A 16,877-nucleotide genomic window follows, 5' to 3' on the forward strand; every position below is an offset into this window, starting at 1 on the left:
ATTTTTGCTTGTAAGCAGGAATCAGGAAGATAGAATTACTGTCAGATTTGCCAAATGCAGGGTAAGGAAGAGATTTGTACACGTCTCTGTGTGTGGAGTAAAGGTGGTCTAGAGTTATTTTCCCCTTTGGTTGCACATTTAACATGCTGTTAGAAATGAGATAAAACTGATTTAAGTTTCCCTGCATTAAAGTCCCCGGCCACTAGGAGCGCCACCTCTGGATTAACTTTTTCCTGTTTACGGTATACAGCTCATTGAGTGCGGTTTTATTGCCAGCATCAGTCTGTGGTGGTATGTAGACAGCTATGAAAAATACAGATGAAAACTCTAGGTAGATAGAGTATCTCATGATAAGCTGTAGACCACACTAGCTCAGGCGAGCAAAACCCTGAGACTTCCTTAGATATCGTGCACCAGCTGTTGTTTACAGACATGCATAGGCCCCCGCCCCGTGTCTTACCAGAGGCTGTTGTTCTATCCTGCCGCTAGAGTGTATAACCCGCCAGCTGTATGTTGTTAATGTCGTCGTTCAGCCACGACTCGGTGAAACAAAGATATTACAGTTTTTATATTTTATTTTATTTTATTTTTTAAATTTATCCCCTTTTCTCCCCAATTTTCGTGGTATCCAATCGCTAGTAATTACTATCTTGTCTCATTGCTACAACTCCCGTACGGACTCGGGAGAGACGAAGGTCGAAAGCCATGCGTCCTCCGAAGCACAACCCAACCAAGCCGCACTGCTTCTTTAACACAGCGCGCCTCCAACCCGGAAGCCAGCCGCACCAATGTGTCGGAGGAAACACCGTGCACCTGGCCCCCTTGGTTAGCGCGCACTGCGCCCAGCCCGCCACAAGAGCCGCTGGAGCGCGATGAGACAAGGAAATCCCTACCGGCCAAACCCTCCCTAACCCGGACGACGCTAGCCCAATTGTGCATCGCCCCACGGACCTCCCGGTCGCGGCCGGCTGCGACAGAGCCTGGGGGCGAACCCAGAGACTCTGGTGGCGCAGTTAGCACTGCGATGCAGTGCCCTAGACCACTGCGCCACCCGGGAGGCCCAGATATTACAGTTTTTAATGTCCCGTTGGTAGGATATATGTGCTTTCAGGTCGTCCCATTTATTTTTCAGTGATTGAACGTTAGCTAGCAGTACGGAGGGCAAAGGCAGATTAGCCACTCGTCGCCTGATCTTCACAAGGCACCCTGATCTCTTTTCTGCGAAATCTCTGTTTCCTTCTTCAGCGAATGACGGGGATGAAGGCCTGTTCGGGTGTTTGGAGTATATCCTTCCTGTCCGACTCTTTAAAGAAAAAATATTTTTGCACTTCGCGGTGAGTAGTCACTGTTCTGATGTCCGGAAGCTCTTTTTGGTCATAAGAGACGGTAGCAGCAACATTATGTACAAAACAAGTTACGAACAACGTGAAAAAAACTAACAAAATTGTATGGTTGGTTAAGAGCCAATAAAATGGCAGCCATCCCCTCCGGTGTCACACAATACCTTTGTGTGCTGTGCTCACTTGAACAGGAAGGTGGCGCAGCGGTCCTTTATGGGCAAATTTTGACATCAAACTTTGTCATCAAAGTCTGGCATTCTCTGGATTTATGGTGCTTTCAAGACAACTTGGGAAAAAAGGTTGAATCGTGATAACATCAGTGATCTTCAGGTCGTAGCTTTAGAAAGAGGCCCAAGTTCCAGATTTACAATTCCGAGTTGGTTGAAAGTTCAAAACGTATTTTCCCAGTCGTAGCTCGTTTTTCCTGAGTTCCCAGTTATCTTCAACTCACTAAAGTAAGATTTTGCAGTTCCGAATTAACAGTTGTTTTGAGCGCGGCACAAATCATGCTTAATTGACAGCGTGGCCAATGTTGAATGTTTATAATTTTAAACTAGGAATAGAGACCCCTAGACATGGGACCACACAGCCACTCCACTGAATAGTAGGCTAATGATTGCTTTGCAATGTTTGCAGTTAGCCACGGATTCCTTCCAAACCACTCATTGTTGAATTTGTGATTTACAACTTGTTGTGTAATGTTTATTTTCAATGGCCAATGAGCACTGATACGTTTTATCTATAACTTTTCTTCATATGACAATGATTAATAAGGATTTGCCAGTAGATTGTCGACTTGATTCATTATGATAACTGCTAGCTAAGATTTTGAAAGTATGATGTTGATCAGTCCAATCAAAGCTACTGTAGATATAACATGATTTGACGTCCTTTTATCTGTGTCTAATGACCTTGAGCCTTCTTGGATGGGCACTTCTAATGTAACTCTATGGCAGCACCCAAGGGGCTAGAATTTTAGAGCTTGTTGGTTAATTTCTTCAACAGATGATCAGGTCTATATAATTATCAAACATACATTAGTAATGGAAAGGAAACAGAGACTCTTTGTTTAAGTATTACAATTATCCTTTAGTAATACAATTGTAGGCAGAAGTTGGAACAAAGTACAGTATACGATAGCTCTCCCCAGGTTCTGCAAAATGTCTAAGATATCCTGTAACTCATATAGCCTCCCCAGTCCTCCTTGCGTGACTTTCCCTGGCAACAACATTTGAATAAATCTAACCTCCCCCTGACAGCAGCAACCATCTTTCAGCAATTAAAAGCTCAGAAGTGGGTTTGACCCGAAACTTGACCTTTCATCACAAGAATAAGGTCCTAACAAGATGAACGAGTCCAAGCATCTTCTGACAGGTGGCTGTTTTCATCAGGCCTGCGGCAGCCTTGTGTTCTCAGGACACCAGTCGTATTCTCAGAACCTCAGATAGCCAGGTGGGGCCCAGACAGGAGGAGTATGAACGTAGGCGGTTTTCGCCTTCTGATAGTGTCTGAAGGGCACAAGACTCAACACAGGTGTTAACACACACACAGAGGTCTCCTGAAGAGGAGACCTTACAGTTTATCATAACACAATTTATTAACTCTTTGAAAGGTATGAGGCCTTGGTTTAATTAAGATAGCTAGGGGGGCTAACCTCATATCACAGGCATAGTAAGTAGACTTTTCCTCAATAAAGTAGCTATCAGAAAAGTCAGAGTTAGAAAGGAGGGGGAGTCAAGTGCAAGTGTTGGTTCAGGAATTAGTTATGATTATGATTATTATTTGTATTTTTGGGGGTGTCGAGGTAAGGAGGGGGATTATTTAACATACTATTTGAAGAAGTAGGGTTTCAAGTTCTTTCGAAAAATGGGACTTTGCTGTCCTAGCTTCAGGGTGAAGCTGGTTTCACCATTTGGGTGCCAAGACAGAGAAGCGCTTGGACTGGGCTGAGCAGGAGCTGCCCTCCCGGAGGGGTGGGAGGGCCAAGAGACCAGAGGTGGCTCAGGTTGGGGTGTAGGGTTTGAGCATAGCCTGAAGGTAGGGAGGGGCAATTCCGCTTGCTGTTCAGTGGTCTTGTAGTGGATGCGAGCTTAGACTGGAAGCTAGTGGAGTGTGCAGAGCAGGGTGAGATGGGAGAACTTGGGAAGGTTGAAAACCAAGCGGGCTGCATCGTTCTGGATAAATTGCAGAGGTTTGATGGCACAAGCAGGGAGCCCAGACAACAGTGAGTTGCAGTAGTCCAGACGGGAGATGACAAGTGCCTGGATTAGGACCTGCACCGCTTTCTGTGTGAGGTAGGGTCGTACTCTACAGATGTTGTAGAGTAAGAACTTGCAGGAACGAGTCACTGCTTTGATGTTTGCAGAAAATGACAGGGTGTTGTTCAGGGTCATGCTAGGGCTGTTACGGTGATCATATTACCGCCACAGGGAGTCACGAGTCATGACCTCAGTCAAATACCACGTGACCGTTTAGTCACGGTAACTAGACTTCTCCAAGCTTTGATGCTACTGATGGTCATTACCAAACTTGCCAACTGCCTAGTTCTCAGCACCCTATTGTCGCTCTAATTACTCTGACATCAATGCAAATGTTATTCAAAAATCTAACTTCATGAGAGCTCGTGAGCTGATGTTGCACAACATTTCTATAGGCAATTGCGTTTAAGTTTTAATGGCATCTTAAAAAGAGGACACAACTTGTTTTCTTTTAACCCTTATTTTACCAGGTAAGTTGACTGAGAACACATTCTCACTTACAGGAATAGTTACAGGGGATAAACGAGCCAATTGGAAACAATTAGGTGACCATGATTGTATTAGGGTCATATTGGGAGTGTAGCCAGGGTTAACAGCCCTACAATAAGTGCCATGGGATCTTTAGTGACCACAGAGAGTCAGGACACTTGTTTAAAATCCCATCTGAAAGATGGCACCCTACACAGGGAAATGTCCCCAATCATTGGCCTAGGGGATTTTTTTTTCAGACCAGAGGAAAGAGTGCCTCCTACTGGTCTTCCAACACCACTTCCAGCAGAATCTGGTCTCCCATGCAGGGACCAACCAGGACCAACCCTGCTTAGCTTCAGAAGCAAGCCAGCAGTGGGATGGAGGGTGGTATGCTGCTGGCCTGCTATTTCTGTAGGCTAGGCCTACTATATTTCTAAACTTTCACAATTTTACAACATAGCCTACCTGACTGGCATGAAAATGTTTTCACGCTAATTGATTGCATTTTGGAACATTCACGCTTATTGCCTACTGTCGTGTGCGCATTGCTGCGCTTATAATGTGAAGAAATAAACAAACAGTTTATCAACATTTTAAGCTAAATGTTCTAATCTGTTGCATCGGCCTCATTGCCTTTAAAAGTTTTTTTGATGCTAGATGTTGTTGTATTGATTTGGGATTTATATCATTACTCAACTGTCCCAGATTATGTTTGGAATATTTATTTCTTGCACAGAAGGACAAGTTGACAAGTAGAATGTCAACTGTTGTACTATGGGGGATAGTAGATTGACCTAGGCTAGTTCGGTTTGCTGTTTGTTAGACTTACTCATCTTGTTGGCTGACGAAAAGTAAACGTGGACAGTTCTTCGAACATCTTCAATATGCGCCTCGGAATTCGATAAGCAGGACGTGCGTAGCTGCATCCCCGATGTGTCTGTCTTCATTTCATTTATGATTTATGATAGCAAATTTCAATTGACAAATATAACGTTGTTTTCGTCTTTTGAGCTTCTATTCAATCACTTTTTATAGCTACTGTTTACAGGCCTCCTGGGCCATATACAGCTTCCCTGAATTCCCATCGGACCTTGTAGCCATGGCAGATAATATTCTAATTTTGGTGACTTTAATATTCACATGGAAAAGTCCACAGACCTACTCCAAAAGGCTTTCGGAGCTATCATCGACTCAGTGGGTTTTGTCCAACATGTCTCCGGACCTACTCACTGCCACAGTCATACTCTGGACCTAGTTTTGTCCCGTGGAATAAATGTTGTGAATCTTAATGTTTTTCCTCATAATCCTGGACCATCAGACCACCATTTTATTATGTTTGCAATCGCAACAAATAATCTGCTCAGATCGCAACCAAGGATCATAAAATATCCTTTGCTAGTTAGTGAGTTATTGGCCCATATATATATCATTTGTAGTCAGAAGTGGGTGGGGAGTGCTTGCTTCTTACAAGAGCACAAACGCTGCATTTCTTGACATCTTGAAAAGCTAGTCAGATAAAGAGTTTTTTTTGTCTTAAAGGGGCAGTGTTGTATTTTGGGACAGGCTTGAATAATCTAAGTAGCCAATAGACAGAAGGTAGCATAATTTGTCAGATTTTCTGTAATAATGGTATGGGAATAATGATGCATTTTATTTTGTAAAGTGGTTTCTTGCATCAAACAATACAACAACATTTTCAGTCATCTCCTTGTCTGAAGGACAAGTGTATAAATAGGTTAATGTCAAGCCCTGCATGTTTTTTTTAGACTGGCTTTTTCCTTGTTAAAATGTTATGGGATGCCTTTTCTCCATTGTTTTTCATGGTAGTCCACTCTGGTAGGCCTACATTATGATCACATAACCACAGTAGTCTACTTGACCACTGTTAAAACTAACTTAAAGCGGGTACAGCCTCAGTGTTCACAGTAAATGCGTGCCTGAAGTTGCACAGAATTTTCAAAACATTCATTTTTGCGCTCTCAGCAGACCTGAAATTTGCTCACTAATGAAAAATATTTGATGGAACATTGGGAGAGACCGTGTGAGGATATGATGGAGCCGAGTGACTTGGTGTATAGAGAGAAGAGGAGAGGGCCTAGAACCGAGCCCTGGGTGGCACCAGTAGTGCGAGTAAGTGGTACAGACACAGATCCTCTCCACGTCACCTGGTATGGAGCGGCGGCCTGCCAGTTAGGACGCAATCCAAGAGTATGCAGAGCCTGAGACGCCCAGCCATGAGAGGGTAAAGAGGAGGATCTGATGGTTTGCGGTGTCAAAGGCAGCAGATAGATCTTGGAGGATGAGAACAGAAGAGAGCGAGAGAGTCAGGTTTGAGAGAGTCAGGTTTGGCAGTGCGGAGAACCTCCATGACACAGAGAAGAGCAGTCTTGGTTGAGTGACCTGACTTGAAGCCTGACTGGTTAGGGTCAAGAAGATCGTTCTGAGAGAGATAGTGTAAGAGTTTATCAGAGACAGCATGCACAAGTGTTTTGGAAAGAAAAGAAAGGGTTTCTTCCTAGGTTTTGGCCTTTCTTTGGAGTTTTTCCTAGCCACCGTGCTTCTACACCTGCATTGCTTGCTATTTGGGATTTTAGGCTGGGTTTCTGTACAGAACTTTGATATATCAGCTGATGTAAGAAGGGCTATATAAATAAATTTGATTTGATTTGATACAGGTCTATAGTTTTTTACATCAGATGAGTCAAGTGTTGGTTTCTTGAGGAGGGGAGCGTCTCTGGCTATTTTGAAGTCAGAGGGGATGCAGCCAGAGGTCAGGGATGAGTTGATGAGGGAAGTGAGTGTAACAGGGTGATTGGTGGGCAAGGGGAATATTGGTGATTCCCCTTGCCACTTTATTGTTAAGCCAATGGGTTTTTGGTTTTAGTTTTGTCTTGACTTCACCTACTCAACATGGCATCTTATTGGCTGGTTTGCGTAGCTTGCTTACAAGGGAGGATGTTTCAGTCAGAATCGTCCTATTGAACAAGCACCAAACCAGCGGTAAGTTGTTGGTTGCAAAGCACTGTACGTCAAAAGTGATTTTATACTCCTAAGTGATGATTTAAATGTACAATTTATATCAATGTGTTTTGTGGAAGGACCACCAGAGGGCAGGCTGAGCTCACGGATGGTAGCCCAACAAGGCATGGGAGACAGGTGAACCAGAGGCAATTAAGCACAGCTGACACTACTAATGAGATATTCTCCTTCCCCTATAAGAGAGAGTATGGAACCAGCAAGAGGGAGAACTATCTCTGGAAGATGGCCACCGAGACAGAGGAGCTATCTAGGAAGAACCATTAAGACGGTGACAATGTCATGACTTTTTTTGTTGTAATTTAAAGACAATCGTATTGTGTTCCTGTTTTGCTCTGGAGAAGAAGATATATGTTTTATTCCTTTGGAGAGTTTCGTTGATTCTGTTGGAGTGTTTGTGTTGTCCAAATGCCCTCAATATAGAACTTTGTTCAATCAAGAAAACCTACTCCTGACTCGTTTGTTCCACCTTCCCGCTTTAGAGTGGCGCCCAATTACTTGGTCCGCTCACATTGGTGGAGAATGTGGGCATTAGGTGGACGAGTGACACAAGGATAAGTGAGTAAATCAAGATTCTTCCAGTAGACCAGGAGGAACCTTTCAAGAACGATGGATAATGCCCTACTACAACAATTGATCGCGGCACAGCATACAACCATAGAACTCCTGCAACAACAGCTGAGCCGGCTAGAAGAACCTAGAGTTAAGCCAAGAGCGGCTGCTCATGCCATCTTACCTCGTCTCTCCAAGGAGGATGATATTGAGGCCTTCCTCATGACCTTCGAAAGGACGGCCACCTTGGAAGAGTGGCCGCCCACAGAATGGGCGAGCGCATTAGCCCCTCTTTTGACCGGGGTGGCTCAGGAAGCCTATTTTGACCTGGATGCCCGCGAAGCTGCAGACTATGGGCGACTAAAAACCGAGATCCTATCCCGGTACCAGCTGACTGCCAGAGATAGGGCCGTAAAGTTCCATCAATGGACCTACACAGCTGACAAACCCGTCCGTTCCCAGATTTTTGCATTAATACGACTGACGAAACAGTGGCTAGAACCTGAAAAGGGAGTAGGACAGGTGATAGAGACTCTTGTAGTGGACAAGATATTGAGGGAATTACCCAGTGACTTAAAAAGGGTTGTGGGGCAAGCCAACCCGTTGTCAGCCGACGACATAGCACAGGCGGTGGAAACATATCGGTCTACAGGGGAGTTGTTAAAAAGTGACAAGGAGGAACGGAAGGATTCTTCCGATCCCGTACCCCGACTCACGCCGGCGCGTCCGCCACCGAAACGTCCAAACCCCCTCCGGAGGTGGGAGAAATCCTCCCCCACACAGCAGGGTCGGTGTTATAAATGTCAGTCTCCCAACCATTATGCCCCACAATGTCCTAGCAAGGACGAGCCCATGGTCACAGAGTCATCACTGCCCACCCCCACACCTCTCGGTTTGAGGGGGCAGGATCAACACTGTTGGTTAGCAGAAATAGCTCCAGCCCCAGAGATTCCAGTTCAAGTCGAAGGACAAGATGTGGTAGCCATCCTCGACTCGGGAAGTATGGTTACGTTAGTAGAGGAGCGGCTGGTGACCTCCGCAACACTGCTACCAGACAAAGTAGCCGTATCCTGTATCCATGGAGACACCCACTATTACCCCACTGTGAATCTGCCGATTCTCACTCCAAAAGGAAGGTGTACAGTCAGGGCAGGGAAAGTGCCCCAGCTGAAGGTACCATTATTGATCGGGAGAGACTGTCCCTTATATAAGGAGCTTCGGCAGATGACGTTATGCGTGGAAAGAAGGGGGACAGGAAAGAAGAGAAAATCCAAGCCCGAGGTAGTAGTCCTACAAGGAGACGTAGCTACGTCCTCGTCCTCTGCAGCAGAGGAAGAAATAGCAACCCAACGTTTACGACAGATATTCCAGGAAACCACCGATGAAGACACTTGTGAAGGGTTATACACTACACAGGAAGGAAGGAGCAACCAGACGCTAAGGGATATATTTGAAGCTCCATCCGAGGAGGGAACCTGGAAGGGGTTCTCATCGGTCACCCCTGAGGGGGATGGGGAACATCCTCCACATCCCTCTACCGAGGTTGATCTGCCCCAGGAATTAAAGGGACAGTTCGGCACCTCGCAGCATAGAGACCCAGACCTAAGGGAGGCCATGAGGAAGGTGAAGGTGATCGACGGGAGGAACGTCGACGGATCAGGTGAGCCCCCTCTTCCTTACTATGCAATCAGGCGGGGTCTCTTATACTGGGTCGTACGACGAAGGGGGGAAAACCTGGAATTACTAATGGTGCCTAGACCATACAGGGATACAGTTCTACAGTTAGCCCATTCCCACGTCCTAGGAGGACACCTGGCACGAGACAAGACTATTGACAGAATCATGCAGAGATTCTATTGGCCCCGGGTCACCCGGGATGTGGCCAGGTATTGTAGGACGTGTGATCAATGTCAACGTACAGCTCCACGGCCACACCTGCGTAACCCTTTGATTCCTCTCCCCATTATAGAGACTCCCTTTGAACGCATAGCTATGGACCTCGTAGGACCTCTCCCAAAATCCGCCAGAGGACACGAGTACATCCTAGTGGTCATAGATTACGCTACCAAGTTCCCGGAGGCCATACCCCTGCGTAATATGTCGTCAAAGGGAATTGCCAAGGAATTATTCATGATGTTCTCTCGGGTGGGCCTCCCCAAGACGATCTTAACTGATCAGGGAACCCCATTCATGTCGCGGTTGATGAAGGACCTGTGTCGGTTGTATCAGGTTCAACAAATACGTACAAGCATATTCCACCCTCAAACAGACGGGTTGTGTGAACGCTTGAACAAAACGATTAAAAGCATGTTGAGAAGAGTGGTGTCCCGAGACGGGAAAAACTGGGACATGCTTCTCCCACACTTAATGTTTGCCCTGCGAGAAGTACCCCAAGCATCCACTGGATTCTCTCCGTTTGAATTGCTCTATGGCAGACCCTGTCGAGGGATCCTCGACTTAGCCAAGGAGACCTGGGAGACCCAACCATGCCCCTTTCGATCCACAATAGAACATATTACCCTGATGAGAGACCGCCTGTCAGCAGTGTGGCCCATAGTCAAGGAACATATGGAGAAGGCACAAAGGACCCAAGGCCGGGCCTATGATAAGTCCGCGACCCCCCGTGAGTTCACCGTGGGAGAGAAAGTGATGGTGCTCGTGCCCACGGCCGAACATCGCTTGCTGGCACAGTGGAGGGGACCCTACGAGGTAATGAAAAGGGTCTCACCGGTCAATTACCTCATCAAGCAACCTGATAGAAGGAAGAAGGTCCAACTCTATCACATAAACCTGTTAAAGCCGTACCATGGAAGAGAGGAGGAGGTGGCTTTGATGGCCCTGGAGGGAAAAGGAAAAGAGGAGGCTCTACCACCGGTGCGCCGTGGTCAAACTCTCCTGCCGGAGCAGTCAAGACAGCTAGACAAGCTGATTATGAACTTCGGTCGAATATTCTCTCCATTCCCAGGACAAACAGATGTCCTGTTCCACCATATCCACACTGAACCCGGCCAGAAGGTGCATATCCGCCCTTACAGGATTCCTGAGGCTCGCCGAGTCATCGCTAAGAACGAGGTAAGGGAGATGTTGAGGATGGGTGTGATCGAGCCATCGACGAGTGAGTGGTCCAGTCCCATAGTCCTGGTCCCCAAATCCGATGGTAGTATGAGGCTCTGCAACGATTTTAGGGCCGTGAATGCCATCTCTACATTCGATGCGTATCCCATGCCCCGCGTGGATGAACTCTTGGAGCGCTTAGGAAAGGCCAAGTTCATCACCACCCTGGATTTGACGAAGGGATATTGGCAAGTGCCGGTGGCTCCGGAGGATCGCCCAAAGACTGCCTTTGCCACACCAGAGGGGCTTTTCCAGTATGTGAGGATGCCCTTCGGACTGCATGGTGCCGCTGCAACTTTCCAACGCCTCATGGATGCCATTCTACGGCCCCATCAAGAGTATGCAGCGGCGTACATAGACGATGTGGTTATCCACAGCGAGGACTGGGATAGTCACCTCCTGCGATTACGGGCGGTGCTCGTGAGTTTGGAAGCCACAGGGTTGACGGCCAATCCAAATAAATGCTGCCTGGGTCTGTCCGAAGCGGAATACCTGGGGTACACCGTGGGGAATGGGAAAATACGCCCACAGGCAGAGAAGACCAGGGCAATTCGAGACTGGCCGCGACCCCGGACCAAGCGGGACGTTCGGGCCTTCTTAGGGATAACGGGATATTATCGCCGTTTTATCCCGGGATATGCAACCATTGCCAATCCCCTCACAAACCTCATCAAGAAAAACTTGCCAAACCAGGTAGAGTGGAACGACGAGACGGAAGAGGCCTTTCAATCGCTAAAAGATGGCCTGTGTTCTGATCCCGTCCTACAGGCTCCGGACTTCTCACAAGAGTTCATTGTGCAGGTCGACGCCTCGGATACAGGGCTCGGGGCCGTACTAGCTCAGGGTAAAGGCGAAGCAGAGAAGCCGATTCTCTTCATAAGTAGGAAGCTCAGCGATCGGGAACAGAGGTATGCTACCGTAGACAAAGAGGCCTTAGCCATTAAGTGGGCTCTCGATTATCTCCGGTACTACCTACTGGGTCGGAGGTTTGCTTTAGTTACGGACCATGCGCCCCTCACGTGGATGGCTGGTAAGAGGAACAATAACAACAGAATAGCCAGATGGTTTTTGTCTTTACAACCATTCTCTTTCCATGTCATCCACAGGGCCGGATCGAGGAACGGGAATGCAGACGCGCTGTCCCGACGCGACCAAGACGGTGCGTCTGGCGCCCGACCCTCCGGTTCGGTCCTGAGGGGGAAGGTATGTGGAAGGACCACCAGAGGGCAGGCTGAGCTCACGGATGGTAGCCCAACAAGGCATGGGAGACAGGTGAACCAGAGGCAATTAAGCACAGCTGACACTACTAATGAGATATTCTCCTTCCCCTATAAGAGAGAGTATGGAACCAGCAAGAGGGAGAACTATCTCTGGAAGATGGCCACCGAGACAGAGGAGCTATCTAGGAAGAACCATTAAGACGGTGACAATGTCATGACTTTTTTTGTTGTAATTTAAAGACAATCGTATTGTGTTCCTGTTTTGCTCTGGAGAAGAAGATATATGTTTTATTCCATTGGAGAGTTTCGTTGATTCTGCTGGAGTGTTTGTGTTGTCCAAATGCCCTCAATATAGAACTTTGTTCAATCAAGAAAACCTACTCCTGAATCGTTTGTTCCACCTTCCCGCTTTAGAGTGGCGCCCAATTACTTGGTCCGCTCACAGTTTGTAAATGTTATTCGAACCTCACACATAAGATGCAGCGTTTTTTGGTGAATATTTATTGGGCATTTTGTTGTTGAGAATTCCCGCCAATACTAGCTAGCAACTTACTGTGTCTGGTGGGAGGGTTCGTATATTTTGTACAGTGCGTGAGTGCAGAGTTGGATGGTGAGCCGTGCATTGCGTGACGTGCAATTTTGTGCTGTTTCTATCAGGTACATTGTTCAAAATATTATATTGTATATTGTAATTGTTGTATTATTTTGGTAACTACATTTCCCAGTGAACAAGCACCAAACCAGCGCGCGTGAGTGCAGAGTTGGATGGTGAGCCGTGCATTGCATGACCTGCAATTTTGTGCTGTTTCTATCAGCATAAAGCTCCATGACTGGTGCTACAAGTTGGAGTTCGTGTCGATGATTGATTGATTGTACACAACGCAAGAAGAGTACTGTTACATGAGGAATGGAAGAAGGTCTCCAAAGATGGTATGTAGAAGGTTGGATGAGATGGGGTCGAGCGGGCAGGTTTTCGGTAGGCCAGACCTCACTAGTTGCAGGAGAAAGAGGTCAAGGCGTAGGGTATTTCTGTGTGAGTCGGTCCAGTGGATTCAACAGGCTGAGTGAATGAGGAGCGGATGTTGTCAACCTTCTTTTCAAAGTGGTTGACAGTCGTCAGCAGAGAGGGAGGGGGAGGAGAAGGCGGTAAAAAGTCTCCTACGGTTTGAGGCAGAAGCTTGAAATTTACAGTAAGAGAAAGTGGCTTTAGCAGCAGATACAGTGGAAAAGAAGGTAGAGAGGAGGGAGTGCAAGGACGGTAGGTCCTCTGGAAGTTTAGTTTTCCCCATTTTTGCTCAGCTGCCCGCAGCCCTGTTCTGTAATCGTGCAATGAGTCACTCAGCCACGGAGCAGGAGCAGAGGGCCGAGCCGGCAGGGAGGAAAGGAGATATTGCGAGTCATAGGATGCAGAAACAGAGGAGAGTAGGGTCGAAGAGGCAGAATCAGGAGACAGGAGGGAGAAGGATTTAGCAGAATGGAGAGACGATAGGATAGAAGAGGAGAGAGTAGGCCTCCTGAGTGGCGCAGCTCCTTAGTGGCGCAGCTGTCTAACGCACTGCATCGCAGTGCTGAGGCGTCACTCCGACAGAGACAGAGATGATCGCCTTGCTTCGCGTTCTTAGGAAACTAAGAATTTGGTTTTTAGTTTTTAGTATTTAGTTTTTTTAATGTATTATTTCTTACATTGTTACCCCAGGAAATCTTAAGTCTTATTACATACAGCCGGGAAGAACTATTGGATAAAAGAGCAACGTCAACTTACCAACATTCCGACCAGGAATATGACTTTCCCGAAGCGGATCGTCTGTTTGGACCACCACCCAGGACAATGGATCGGATCCCAGTAGGCGAAATTTGAAATTTGAGCAAGGATTGCCTTCCAGAGAGACATCAGAGATTGTAACATTCTCTGTTTCACGGAAACATGGCTCACTCGGGATATGTTATCAGAGTCTGTACAACCACCCGGTTTCTTCACGCATCGCGCCGCCAGAAACAAACATCTCTCTGGTAAAAAGAAGGGCGGGGGTGGATGCCTTATGATTAATGAGTTGTGGTGTGATCATAACAACATACAGGAACTCAAGTCCTTTTGTTCACCTGACCTAGAATTCCTTACAATCAAATGCCGATCGCATTATCTACCAAGAGAATTCTCTTCTATTATATCCCACAGCTGTGTATATTGATGGCAGCATTCGCGCAAAACTGAAAGGTGCGTACCACTGCTTTTAATCATGGAAAGGCGACCGGAAACATGACTGAATACAAACAATGTAGCTAATCCCTCCGCAAGGCAATCAAACAAGCGAAGCGTCAGTATAGAGACAAAGTAGAGTCGCAATTCAATGGCTCAGACACGAGACGTATGTGGCATGGTCTACAGTCAATCCCGGATTACAAAAAGAAAACCAGCCCTGTCGCGGACACCGACGTCTTGCTCCCAGACAAACGAAACAACTTCTTTGCTCTCTTCGAGGACAATACAGTGCCACTGACATGGCCCACTAACAAAACCTGCGGGCTCTCCTTCACCACGGCTAACGTGAGTAAAATATTTAAAAGTGTTAACCCTCGCAAGGCTGCCGGCCCAGACGGCATCCCTAGAAGTGTCCTCAGAGCATGCGCAGACCAGCTGGCTGGTGTGTTTACGGACATATTCAATCAATCCCTATCCCAGTCGGCAACTGCTCCGCCCACAACCGCAAGGCTCTCCAGAGGGTAGTGAGGTCTGTACAACGAATCACCGGGGGCAAATTACCTGCCCTCCAGGACACCTACACTACCCGATGTCACAGGAAGGCCAAAAAGATAAAGGACAATAACCACCCGAGCCAATGCCTGTTCACCCTGCTATCATCCAGAAGGCGAGGTCAGTACAGGTGCATCAAAGCTGGGACCGACAGACTGAAAAACAGCTTCTATCTCAAGGCCATCAGACTGTTAAAACCTCTACCACTTCTCTCTCCCGGATCCGGGATCTCCCCCATCAAAAAAGCTGACCAGCATAGCCTAGTATAACGCGACAGGGATATCATATGACATCATTTTCATGAAATCACAAGTCCAATACAGCAAATGAAAGATAAACATCTTGTGAATCCAGCCATCATTTCCGATTTTTTAAATGTTTTACAGCAAAAACACAATATGTATTTCTATTAGCTAACCACAATAGCAAAAGACTCAACCGCATATCTTCAGCATTTTTCTACCACATAGGTAGCTATCACAAAACCGACCAAATAGAGATATAATTAGTCACTAACCAAGACACAACTTCATCAGATGACAGTCTTATAACATGTTATACAATAAAGTTATGTTTTGTTCGAAAATGTGCATATTTGAGGTATAAATCATAGTTTTACATTGCAGCTACCATCAAAAATATCACCAAAGCAGACAGAATAATTACAGAGAGCAACATGAAATACCTAAATACTCATCATAAAACATTTATGAAAAATACATGGTGTACAGCAAATGAAAGATAAACATCTTGTGAATCCAGCCAATATTTCCGATTTTTTTAAGTGTTTTACAGCGAAAACACAATATAGCATTATATTAGCTTACCACAATAGCCAAACACACAACCGCATTTATTCACCGCATAGATAGCATTCGCAAAAACCAGCAAAAGATATAAAATTAATCACTAACCTTGACCAACTTCATCAGATGACAGTCTTATAACATCATGTTACACAATACATATATGTTTTGTTCGAAAATGTGCATATTTAGAGGTACAAATCGTGGTTTTACATTGTGAATACGTAGCCAAAATGCACAAAATTCTCCGGAGATATTTTGGACAGTCACCTAATCTAATCAAAGAACTCATCATAAACTTTACTAAAAAATACATGTTGGACAGCAAATGAAAGATACACTAGTTCTTAATGCAATCGCCGTCTTAGATTTTTTAAAATAACTTTACCATAAAAAACAGCTTACGTTATAGCGAGACAGCGCCCGCAAAAAGGAAGGAAAATAGGACTAAACATTTTCCACAGAAATACGAAATAACATCATAAATGGTTCTTACTTTTGCTGAGCTTCCATCAGAATCTTGTACAAGGAGTCCTTTGTCCAGAATAAATCGTTGTTTGGTTTTAGAATGTCCTTTTCTCCTGTCTAATTAGCAACCTTAGCTAGCCATGTGGCGCGAACATGCCCAAATTCTCCTAACGCAAAGAAAGGAAAATTCCCCAAGTCGCAATAAACGTTGAATAAACTGATATAACTCGGTTGAAAAAAACTACTTTATGATGTTTTTATCACATCTATCAAATAAAATCAGAGCCGGAGACATCCACCGTCTATACCGAGCGCTTTTCAGAAGCCAATGCTGATGTCCTTCCCGTGCCTAGGTAGAGAAAGGAAATTGTGGTCACGTCATTCCAAGAGCTCTTGTTCGACCTCAGATCAAGCTAGACACCCCATTCCACCTTCCACTGCCTGTTGACATCTAGTGGAAGGCGTATGCAGTGCATGCAAATCCATAGAAATTAGGCAATTGAATAGGCAGGCCCTGGAACAGAGCATCGTTTTCAGATTTTTCACTTCCTGTCTGGAAGTTTGCTGCCAAATGAGTTCTGTTTTACTCACAGATATAATTCAAACAGTTTTAGAAACTTGAGAGTGTTTTCTATCCAATAGTAATAATAATATGCATATTGTACGATCTAGAATAGAGTACGAGGCCGTTTTATTTGGGCACGATTTTTCCCCGAAGTGAAAACAGCGCCCCCTATTCACAAGAAGTTTTAAACAGCCATCACTAGCATTGAGTGGCTGCTGCCAATATACTGACTCAAATCTCTAGCCACTTTAATAATTAAAAATTGTTAGTAAGAAAATGTATCACTAGTCACTTA

This window comes from Salvelinus fontinalis, chromosome 1 (assembly GCF_029448725.1).
Source record: "Salvelinus fontinalis isolate EN_2023a chromosome 1, ASM2944872v1, whole genome shotgun sequence".
In the NCBI taxonomy this organism is placed as follows: domain Eukaryota; kingdom Metazoa; phylum Chordata; class Actinopteri; order Salmoniformes; family Salmonidae; genus Salvelinus; species Salvelinus fontinalis.